This window comes from Ambystoma mexicanum, chromosome 2p (genome assembly GCF_040938575.1).
Source record: "Ambystoma mexicanum isolate Mex_15411 chromosome 2p, UKY_AmexF1_1, whole genome shotgun sequence".
Lineage (NCBI taxonomy): Eukaryota > Metazoa > Chordata > Amphibia > Caudata > Ambystomatidae > Ambystoma > Ambystoma mexicanum.
In genome coordinates this window covers 7,237,459-7,249,642 of record NC_090923.1, presented here as the reverse complement: position 1 = coordinate 7,249,642, position 12,184 = coordinate 7,237,459, and positions in this window count along the sequence as shown.

Sequence of the window (12,184 nt, the reverse complement as noted above, 5' to 3'; positions counted from 1 at the left end):
GCGGGGGACAGCCCCCGCAGTCTTTTTATTTTTAACGTACCTAAAATGCATGCCACCAAAGGTTCGAACTTTTGGTGTTCGAACCTTTGGTGGCATGCATTTACAACCCTTTTGTATAGGTCGGAACTTTCGGTGTGGTCATTTTGGCCTATACCGATTCCACTAGACATTGACCAGTAGTACATTACCTATACAACCCGACAAGCAAGCATGTATGCCAGGGTGCCTTCAGATATATACCACACTGAGGCTAATATTTAAATACAAATCCTTAAAGGGACAGCGTCCCACGCAAGGAGCACTATGGAGCGCAGGTCCTCTCTACTTCAAACACAAAGAGCAAATGCAGTAAAACTCTGTTCGCACCGAAGACTTTGCCACACTTCCAAGACTTGAAATTGTTTACTTGTCTTGAGGACGGAGCCTCAAGATATTTTGTGTTTTCAACTGTGCTTTGGAATTTGGGAAAGGGAACCCAGAGTATTGCTCAAACATATAATCTTTTTGGAACGCAAGGCAATCTTAAGACTGGTTATGAGAACTGCTTTATACTTGGGGAAGGGAGCTGAAAGAACATTACAAGCTTAACCAAGCACTGTTGGTTTAGTTGTGAGGGCAAGCATAGGTTTTCAACACAGATTCCAAAGTTGAACTTATTGACTTTGATTTTCCTTAGTTTTTATTTAGTAGGGAAATCCCACCTTAGCATAGGGCAAGAGGCGTTTCTCCATACTGACATTTCATTTAATAAAAGAGATTGTTCTGAACGTTTGAATCTGTTGTCTGTGTCTTACTCCATCACATCGATCACCTATTCTCCTTTCCTCAGACCTGCTCACCCTTTTCATATCTATTTCCCCTTCAGTGGCACTGACTCCCCTCTATCCCTGTGATGTCAGTTTCCTTCCACTTACGTGGGTCGGAGCTGGTGCTGCAGGGTCCTTTTCTTTTTTTACTTTCTTGTCTCCCTGCTTATCATGTAATGGAAGCGGTGGACACCCCCGCAACCGCTGCTCCCCTTAGTCAGTGTAATGGGAGTCATTTGTTTGCTAGCAGCCGAATGTGCCGTAAATGCGCATTCAGCATTTTATTGTCGACAATTTAGTACAATACCCTAATGCTCTACCTTCGGAGTCAAGAAGAAGCCCCCTCAAAATCAACCCCTTCTCCCGGAAAACACTGCACCTGGCCTCACCGTTTACAGATTGTGCACATTTCTAATGCCCATGAACTAATGTATGCTGTGTGTCTTGTCCCATCTGTGACCCACATGCCATCTATTCCCTAAAATCAATTACTCATTAATGCTTCCTCTCATGTATGGAGGAGCCTCAGGAAAAGCCTGTTTATTGCTGTTCCTGTTGTAAATATTTGTGGTTGAGATCTTTTAATTTTATTTATTGTTCACTTGTCAGGCACCTATACAGCAAGTAAATCCAATTTTAAAGTGCCCCCAGGGCAAAGGGAGGAAACAGGGTGCAAAACACATTAGTAAACACAAAATATAAGGGAAAAAAGGATGAACCTACTATGTCTTGTTGTCAATCTGGAAAAGTGAATACCCTTCATTTGGATGATAGACGTATCTTGATGGCCGAAGGCCAACCGTCTTATGCACAGAATTATAGAAATACAGACTGCTATGCGTGACCAACAAGCGGCCATTTTAAACGTAGCAAGAATCGCCATTTTGCTTGTTAACCATTGCTCATTGCTTTCTGTCTAAACTGCTTTGCAGCTTGCAATTCTTGCAAATTCTGCTTACTCTGCTCAACTGTTAACATTGTTGTCTGAATATGAAAGGGCAAGGCCGCGGGACTGAGGAGTTCGTTGAAACTCCTCATGAGCAGCCCAGGAAGGAATGCCCACGCTCCCTCTCTGTAGCCTTGAGGGAGAGCTGCAGGGCATTTAATCATTTCACAGCTGCCAGCCAGTCTCGTACTGTGGTAGAATATGTTAGAATAAAGCAGCTAAAGGCTTGAATTATGCTCCTCTTAGGGCCCCCCCTCACAAAACCCTTTAGAGCGTGTCGGCTCCCAGGACACGAATAGCACCTCATAGATGGAAAAGCTTGGAATGTGAGGCTTCCCCCGTGTGCAGCTTGCTTCCAAGAACAGAAGCACCGTGTTCTGTTCAACAACTAGAAGATGCCTCTGCACTTTCTAAATTGCACATTGTTACTAGAATAGACATCGAAAGTGTCATAATTGTCATACTTGTCGGAAATGTCCATCATCCCGAGTTCAAAGAAACTCAATAAAAGGTGGGTGTTAAACATGTTATAGCTGATTGTATGATATGCATTTTGTATATATGTAACTGATGTACGTAAATTCGTTCTCTTGCGTCCCTCGAGGTCTAGAGAATACACGTCGCGGGGCGTGAGACCATAGTTGACCAATTGGGACTATTTTGCTTCCAATAAACCCTAGCATTGGAAATTTTAACCTCGTGTCTGGCGCATCCTTTCGTGTATGGTTATTGCCTTGTTTCCATATCGCGAGGGACCCCTAAGGGCCCCTTTCAAGATGGCACCCAAATAGGGACCCTCCCCCACTTGCCCCTTCGTAGACGTAATGGAGTAGAGGCGGAAGAACGGCGAGGACGGGACGATCGAGCCGGGATCAAGAGGTGTACGGGGCGCCCTGTAGAAGTGAAGAGAGATTCCTTCGCAGATCTGCACACATCTGATCCCTGATCAACGTACCGGGCCAGAGGGCAAAGCAGGAGAGGGTCCCGAAACGAGGCAGAAGCCAGGGAAGCGCAGACACGACGTTGGGAGGGGTTGCGTCAGGACACAGGTGACTTGTTTTAGAAGGTGAGTCATTCCCCGATTCAAACGAAACCCTGATTATTGGTAGTGTTGATTTTGCAAATTCAAACATCCAGAGTAAGGTTGGTTAACCAAGGGGAAGGTTAAAAACATGCCTGGAGTACTGTCCACTTTAACGGGGCTTTTCCGCTGCGGTAGACAGTCCTTGGAAAATGGCCAAAGTGCACCGCATGGGGGTCTGCCGGCTTATGACGTGTATGCAAAATATGGTGTGGGTGCGATAATATTTTGTGAAATTTGGCATAGGCAAACTAGAAAGCAACAGGACCATCAGTGGCTGGTTAATGGTAGCTTTGAGATTGTGAGGATAGATAACTTAGAAAGGGTGTTGATAAGGGAAAAAGCGCGACCTGCAGCTTTTGAGACTATCAAAGATTGGAGGAGGGAAGCAATGCTCCGACTTAGGAGTAGAGAGAAGCATGCGCGTAGGCACAAATCGAAGCTTGAGGTAGCAGAAGAAAAGGAGGAGGAGTGGACGGCAAGTCTAAGATGGGAAGGGAGACGTGAGCAAATGAACATAGAAGGAATATACCTGCAGCGGGAACTACACATACCAGACGAATTAATGGAACATTTGTTAACCCATACGGGTCGAGGCCCAAAACCAGGATCGAAACCAAACACGCCAGTAGTGACTGCGCAGGCCCAACCTGTAGCTCTCATACCCCCTCCCGCAGCCCAAGCACTTCCCCTCACGCAAGCATTAACCCACGCCCCACCCACAGCTCGAGCCCTCCCACAAGCGCAGACCGCACACGCGCAATTTCCCAGCACCCAGCAAGGCCCTTTACAGATGCCACCTGTGTCTTGACCCATCCGCACCTCCCGCTCCAGAGACAGATTCAGCACCATCCGCCCCTCCCGAAGTCGAAATTGAGACCGGGGAGGCGAGAGGTGGGGCTGAAGGAACAGGATTTGGACGGGTAACTCGCAGAGCGATCAGCAAAGAAAGAAAGGTTGAATTACAGCAAGAGGCAGAAAGCTACATAGAAGGAAATGATGGGACGGCAGCATTGGCCTCATTATATGGGTACCGAAGAAGCAACGAGAGACAGGTAGTGTTGGAATACATGGGGGAATTTTTGGTGGGAGAATGGAAAGAGTTACTTGGGAAACTACCGCCACAACGATTGTTAGATTTGAACCAATTAGCACGTTGTAGAATAAAAGATGAAGTAAAAGAACATGTGAATGGACTTTTTGATCTTAAAAATGAGTTGGATAATGATTATGCTGAAATGTTTGCTGCACCTGGGCACAGGGGTTGGGATATTAGAAGAGATGGGAGAGGGACGGTAGAACCATACATACAGCGGAGACATTCAATGTCATCTGTACAGAGGGGCGACAAGCTGAAAGTATGTATACGGGAATCGATAAAGTGGATGTCGAATCCTAGTATCCCAACAATGGTCATAAATGACATATTTGACGAATATTCCATGCCAATGAAAAGAAAGGCACTGCAATCGATGGCTGAACATTTAATAGACAAAGATATAAAAAACAATAAGGCTAGCCCACCCGAGATACTAGCAGTATACAAGAGAGCATTTGAGCGAAGTACAGGAGAAACGGGCCTATCACTGGACTTAGGAATACTATTGAACCTAAGAGAAGGGAGAGGGATCGTGAGTGGGGCATTTCCAATGAGAGAGGTTCCGCCCACGTTTGTACCAAAAGTAGAGGTCCCTGCGACGGGTACAGTAGAAGCGCAGGTAATACCAGCCCATTTCACCGCCCAGTATTTGCATGTCCCCTTTTCCAGGCAAGAGGTGAATACTATAAAACAGACGATTCCTGATATAAGAAAGAATCCAGCAGGTTTCTACAAGGAAGTAGAGTCAACCCTGAGATCAGCAGTGCTTCCTATGAGCGATATAGATTTGATTTTCCCAGTCATTTTGCCAGCAGATATATGGAAACAGATAAGGACGGTAGATGACGTGGGGGCTTTTGGCGCCACATGGGCGGAGTTACTATTGGAGGACAAGAATAGAAATGTAGGGGAAAATCCAGGAACCCGCATGGCAGATCTACCAGAACGGATAATGCGGAGATTGAGAGAAATAATTCCAGAAAGAAGGATTCAGTGGGACAAATTAACTACATGTGTACAGGGCAAGGATGAGCAAGTAATGGATTATTTCAATAGATTTGAAGGAGTATTCACAGACTTCAGTGGGCAGGATGTGAGCACAGAGTCGGGGAAAAGGCTATTTGTTGATAAATATGTGAGGGGACTAATATTAGCAATTCAAGATATGTTAATGGCGTCGGAAAGTTCCTGGGCAGCAAAACCGTGAGTGAGATATTACGCATAGCCCAATATTACGAGAACAGGGTAAATGTGGTGAAAGAAAGAGATGAAGGATAGAGTAAATTTAAAAACGAGGGTGTTACTGCAGCAGGTGATTGGATACAATAGAGGTAGAGGAAATGCACAAGGCAGGGGATATTCAAATAATATGCAGGGGGTGTCATTGGGAGTAAATCAATGTGCGTACTGTAAAGAAGGACACTGGCGAGCGCAATGCACGCACCTACAGAATAGAGGTGGGTTTGGCCAGAGAAGGCCTCATAGAGGACATCAGGGGTCAAACGGCCCAAGCAGAAATAACATGCAGCAGCAACAGGGATATACCAATGGAGGTAATCAAAACCAATCCCATGGTCAAAACCAAGCTCAACAGAACCAGGCATTGAACCAAAGTGTTCCGAACCAAAATCAGGGCGGGCAGGGACAACAGAGAAATGATCAGAGTGGAGGACACCGAGGGGGAAATGGGAATATTTTTGATACACAGCCAAACACGTATTATAGCAGCAGCGGTGACTACACATCGGACGATGTATTATTTTCGCAATAGGACAGCCCACGGCAGGGGTCGGAACCAATGTCTATTACCGTGAATCAGAGAGGACCCTACGTAGAAATGAGAGTCGGGAATAAGGAGCACCGTTTCCTTGTAGATACATGGGCACAAAAGTGTTCGATAGACCACCACTTGGTTCCGGAGATCCCACTGTTGGGGCAAAAGAATGTTTCTGTAGGGTTCGCAGGTAAACCAGTAATTAACCCCGTGTCCGAAGCTGTCCCAATTACAATAAAACCATTAACGGAACAGTCTGCATTTCTTCTGACAGAAAATTGTGGGGAGAACTTGCTAGGATTAAATTTGTTGAGAAAATTGGGGGCAGTTATACATTGTACGGCAGATGAGGTGTTGCTCACGATTTGGCCTCACGATGCACCGGTGACGGAATTTATGTCAGAAGCGTTACCAGAAGAGCTAAGTAGAGTACCAACCTGTCTGTGGGCAATGCATGATAACGATGTAGGATGCTTGAAAATAGAGCCAGCTAAAATAACTTTGAAAGAAGGTGTTACATTACCACGAATTCCCCAGTATAAAATTTCTGTTGAAGGTGAGAAGGGATTAAAGAGTATTGTTACTGACCTGGTGAGATTGGGGGTGGTTGAAGAAATTGCAGGTAGCCCGATTCTTCCAGTTTACAAGAAAGGAGGCAATGAAGTACCATATCGTTTCATAATTGATCTGCGCGCATTGAACAAAGTGGTAGACCCACAATTCATGCCTATAGACATTAATGATGAAGATGATGCATGAAAGGTTCAGGCATAGATACCCAGACCTATCCTCATCAGAGGAGGATACAATGAATGAATAAGACGTTTGGCATACGGCCAAAAGGAGGGTTTGTCAATCTCGAAAAGTGAATACCCTTCATTTGGATGATAAATGTATCTTGATGGCCGAAGGCCAACCGTCTTATGCACAGAATTATAGAAATACAGACTGCTATGCTTGACCAACAAGTGGTCATTTTAAACGTAGCAGGAATCGCCATTTTGCTTGTTAACCATTGCTCATTGCTTTCTGTCTAAACTGCTTTGCAGCTTGCAATTCTTGCGAATTCTGCTTACTCTGCTCAACTGTTAACATTGTTGTCTGAATATGAAAGGGCAAGGCCGCGGGACTGAGGAGTTTGTTGAAACTCCTCATGAGCAGCCCAGAAAGGAATGCCCACGCTCCCTCTCTGTAGCCTTGAGGGAGAGCTGCAGGGCATTTAATCATTTCACAGCTGCCAGCCAGTCTCGTACTGTGGTAGAATATGTTAGAATAAAGCAGCTAAAGGCTTGAATTATGCTCCTCTTACGGCCCTTCACAAAACCCTTTAGAGCGTGTCGGCTCCCAGGACACGAATAGCACCTCATAGATGGCAAAGCTTGGAATGTGACTCTTCCCCCGTGTGCAGCTTGCTTCCAAGAACAGAAGCACCGTGTGCTGTTCAACAACTAGAAGATGCCTCCGCACTTCCTAAATTGCACATTGTTACTAGAATAGACATCGAAAGTGTCATAATTGTCATACTTGTCGGAAATGTCCATCATCATCCCGAGTTCAAAGAAACTCAATAAAAGGGGGGTGTTAAACATATCATAGCTGATTGTATGATATGCATTTTGTATATATGTAACTGATGTACGTAATTCGCTCTCTTGCGTCCCTCTAGGTCTAGAGAATACACGTTGCGGGGCGTGAGACCATAGTTGACCAATTGGGACTATTTTGCTTGCAATAAACCCTAGCATTGGGAATTTTAACCTCGTGTCTGGCGCATTCTTTCGTGTATGGTTATTGCCTTGTTTCCATATCGCGAGGGACCCTTAAGGGCCCCTTTCATTGTGAGTATTCAGAACAAGCAAGTACAGCAAGGAAGAGGGATGGCGGGGGTGTGCTAAAGTGTCCGTGAGTGAGCCACCGATAAATGCAAGCTGGAAGTGCATGTTGAGGAGAGAGCTACACGTCCTGGGGCCGCCATGGGTAAGTGTGAGCCTCCAAGGCAGAAGGAGTGCAAGGGCAAGTGCTGAGGGTAGACAGGAGCTTGGACGATTGGTTGAGGGAGGTCAGGGGTCCCGAGCATGCATGAGGGCCCAGGACACTAATCACAGCAGCTGTGCAAATTAGTAGAGAGAAAAAGAGAAGGAGGTAAAGAGGAACGTCTTGAGTAGCTTCCTGAATTTAAGGAAGTCCTGCTCAAGGCGCAGAGAGAGGGCGAGGCTGTTCCATAGGAGGGAGCCAGCAGAGGCGAGTGATCAACAACCTACTCCCTTTTCTCTGTACGCTTTACGCACAGAGTTGGTTCCAGAGGAACGTTAAATGAGAGTATTTAGTGAGATAAAGTTGAAGATAGTGTGGTCCGCAGCCCAGACAGCCTTATGGATGATACAGGAGGGATTTAAATTTAATCCACGCAGTAACCGGGAACCAGTGAAGACTTTTTGGGCAGGAGAGATCCAGTGCCAGGGCTTAAGGCCAACGATAAGTTTTGCTGCCCTATTCTGGATTAACTGGAGGGGTCGCAGAGTGGAAGAAGGGAGATTCAGGGGAAGGCTATCGCAACAGTGAAGCCTAGAGAGAACCAGGGCACGGGTAACTTTGAGCCCCTTACGGAAAGTGAGAAAAGGGAGAATTCCTCTGAGAAGGAAGAGCTGAAAGTGGGACTTCTTGGCAATGTGCTAAGTGTGAGGGAGGAAGGAGAGAGAGGAGTCGAAGATGACTCCAAGGTTTCCGTCTTCAGAGGAATGATCAGGGGGAAGAGCCCATTGTGGAAGGCCAGAGTGAGGATAAGAAGGAGGAACAGGGGTTGTGGCAGAGATCATTGACAGTGAACCAGGATTAGAAGGCAGATAGGCAGTCAGGGATGATGGAAGGTGCAAAAGGGTCAGCAGGAACTTTGAACAAGAGTTGCGTGTTATCAGCATAACACTGGAGAGAAAGAGGAGATGAGGCGAGCAAGCAGAGCAACTATAGATGTTGGAGCCAGGGGAGAGGATAGAGCCCTGGGGGACACCACAGGTGGAGAAGGAAGTAGGAGAGAAGAAGCCTGGGATGACCTAGGACGTGCGTCACATAGGAAGGATGTCAGCCATTGCAGTTCCCAGTCCGAGATACCAAGGGTATCGTGGAGCCTTTGTATGAGGATGGAATGGTTGACCGTGCCAAAGGCGGAGGAGAGATCGAGTACGATCTGCACAGCTGGGGAGTTGGAGTCAAGAGATGCGAGCAGTTCTTCACAGGTGTTCAGAAGAGCAGTTTGTGCATCTGGAAGCTCAGAATCCAGATTGATGGTCGTGGAGACCACCAACAGGTTCTGTGTGCAAGCTGAGTTGGGGCAAGGCCAGCTTCTGCAGAAGTTTCCCCAGGAAGGGGGTGATGGAAATAGAGCAGCAGTTGGCTGGACAGATAGGGTCTGCTGAAGGTTTTTTCAGGAGGGGATGCACAAAGGAGTGCTTGAGCGAGGAGGGCAAAGATCCAGTGGCAAAATAATAATGACAGAAATCAACAAGTGTGGGAGCAAGAGAGCCAATGTTGTCCTTAATGGTTCTGGATGAGCAAGGGGAAACCTGTTTAGAAGAGACCTTCATGGAGCGGACAACTCTGCTACCCTCTTTAGGTGTAACAGGGCAGAGGGAAGAATGTGGAAGGTGCACAGCCAAGGGAGGCAAGGGGGAGTGGCAAGGGCTGGGCCGGTGAGTAGCAAAGGTGTACAGGATGTCATGAGTTTTTGTGGAGAAGTGAGTGGCCAGAGCATTGCAGAGAGCCTGGGAAGGGGAGTAGACTGCGGAAGGGTTGACAAGTTCCCAACAGATCTTGAAAAGTTCAGCCGTGTTGTTGGATTCACTGGAAATTCGTGTCTGTATGTGGGCTCTTTTCTTGGCTCAGATGGAGTCTGTATTGCCTTTGGAGCAGACGACAGGCCATTTTGTCAGAGGATGCACCAGAGGTTTGCCACTTACGTTTGGCCAATGTGCACTTTGTTTTCAGGTGCGCAAGTTCAGAATCATACCAGGTGTTACGCTTAGAGGCGGGTTTGAGGCGGATCCTCATGACTAGGGCAAGAATGTCAAGAGTATTGGTAATGGACAAATGGAGGTTACTGAGGGCAGAGTCAGTGGTAGGGGGTGTGGTGGGGATGAACGCAGAAACTGACACTTTTCTTTGGGCAGATGTTCATGTATGAAGTTGGCAGGGCTTTTGGGGGTGCGGTCACAGTGCCAAAGTACCCAAATGGGAGGAGAGAAGAGAATAGTCTGACAAGGGGGGAGAAGAGAAAAAGAGAGGTCAGAGTGAATGAGGGCGTCAAGAGTGTGTCCAGCAGAGTGGGTTGGACCAGAAGGGAGAATGGAGAGGGACAGAGAGGTGCAGAAGCGTAATGAAGAGTAGATGTTGCGACAGGGGAGTGCAACTGGATGTTGAAATCCCCCAAGAGGAGGAGATTGGAGGTGGAGGAGAGTAAGGAAGAACAGAAATCATCCCATTCAGAGAGGAACAGGGTGCTAGTGTCTGGAGGCCTGTAAGGGAGGAGGGATTCAAAAGCAATGGCTGAGCTGGCATTGAACCAAGTCTCGGTAAGAGTGAGAATGTCGAGATCAATGTCTTGAAGGAGGAGGCAGATGTCAGCGGAGTGTTTGTTGGCTGCGCGGGCGTTAAGAGTTGCCAGGTGAAGGAGGTCTTTGCCTTTGAAAGTTTTCTGAGGAGGGGTACGAGGGCGTGGTACACTGGTAGCATCTGGTCAATGAGAAGGAGGTTGGGTTGAGGGCCCCGACCCAAGATAGTGCCTGTGTGGTAGACATTAACGAAGCAACGTGTAGATGTGAAGCCAGCCAGGAGGACTTCCCACTTGGAGCCACCGTTAATGGTAGAGGTTGTGGAAGGAGAAAGAGCAGCGATGAGATGGGAGACAGAGAAGAGGATGTCAGCGAAAACCTCTCTGGAAGAAGCGCTGTCTTAGGTGTCCGGGATGGTAAGGCCAGGGTTTAACTCAAGATGTCCTTTTTGTGCTTTTGTCTTCCTGATTTTGAGAGTGGGGGGGATAGGTGATAGTGTAGCAGGTAGAGAAGATGGGAGAGATAGTGAGATCCATAGGGGGCGAAAGAGGATAGTAGAGGAATGAGGAAGAGTGGCTGCACTGCATAGTTCTAGCTAAACCCACCATGTGGCCTAGTAGACACAAAAGGCAAAAAGTGAAAATCAAAAGGAAAGCGACTTTTCAAAAATAGGACTTAAATGCAAACCAAAAAAGAGGTGCACAGATGAAAGGGCACAGCTAAAATCGATTTTCAAACATAGGCCTTAAATGCAAATGCAGTGAGAGAAGTGGTAGGATTAGGTGTGGGCAGGGAGGCAGCAAGGCAGAAAACAAAGGCACATGACAAAGTTCAGTTCGTGGAGCAGGCAAAGAGATAGTTCAGCCATCACTCACTAGTAAGTGTGCATGGAGCGTGGTGATCCATAGGTCCGATGTCAATGGAGAAGCAGTCATGACGTCTGGAGGTAGAATCATACTTTGAGAGGGGGCAAAGTGCAGAGAAGGACCACCAGGCCCTCCTTGGCCCGGACAGGCACAGACAGGGCCTTAGGTGAGGGCCATAGTTAGGGGCCGGCTTGCCGGCACCAATTGGGTTTATGAGGCCCCAGGGTGGCCAATCACAAAGACTGTAGGGTTTGCAGGAGAGCCACTGCTGGAAGACAGATGGCATCTCTGTTACGCTCATCTGGTATCCACGGGGACGCCACCCAGCCCTGGTTGGATGATTTGCACCCTCAAACCCTCTCCCGGTCCCTTGGTAAGGCCTCTGGTTAAAGATGGGTCTGCAATATAGGAGAGCTGGATTCAATACCAGATTGTCTTTATGTTTTCCCACCTCCCTTGACCTCAACTCCTTCCACCTCCTTGGGCCTTCTCCTCACCGTAATATTGTAAAAGGTGGATTCTCCATCCTGCTCCTCATGGCAGGGGCGCGTAGATGTGGGGAGCGAGCATCGACCAAGTGACTTCACTGGTGCAAGCCCCCTGTGGGAATCCAGGCCTGCTGCGACTCCGTAGATTTGCTGTTTTACAGTCTTTATATGTAGTTTTTATGTTGCTCTTAGTTCGAATAATAATGTCTTGGTTCTTTCCTTTTAGGTATGGAAAGGCATTTTGGTGTTGTCGTGCAGTTTGAAGATGAGCATTGGCCGGTAGACGAAAGCACAGTGTGCGCAATGCTGTCCGGTGAGTAATGCGCGATGCACGGCGCTGTTTCGCCTTTTATATTGCTAACCTGTGTCTTTTCTCTCCTTGCAGGTTGCAATGTTCCTCGCTGAGCACCGTAACATTCCAGCAATGATACTGACCAGGAGATGAGTACCCAGGTAAGAATTGTGTGGCTTTCTTCATTCGGGAGGAAACAGGAGTAAACGCTTACGAATGCTGTGTTTCTTTCTCCTCTTTCCAGGTTATGGTATTCCAGGATGCATGCAGTGCCGGATGATGGAGTTC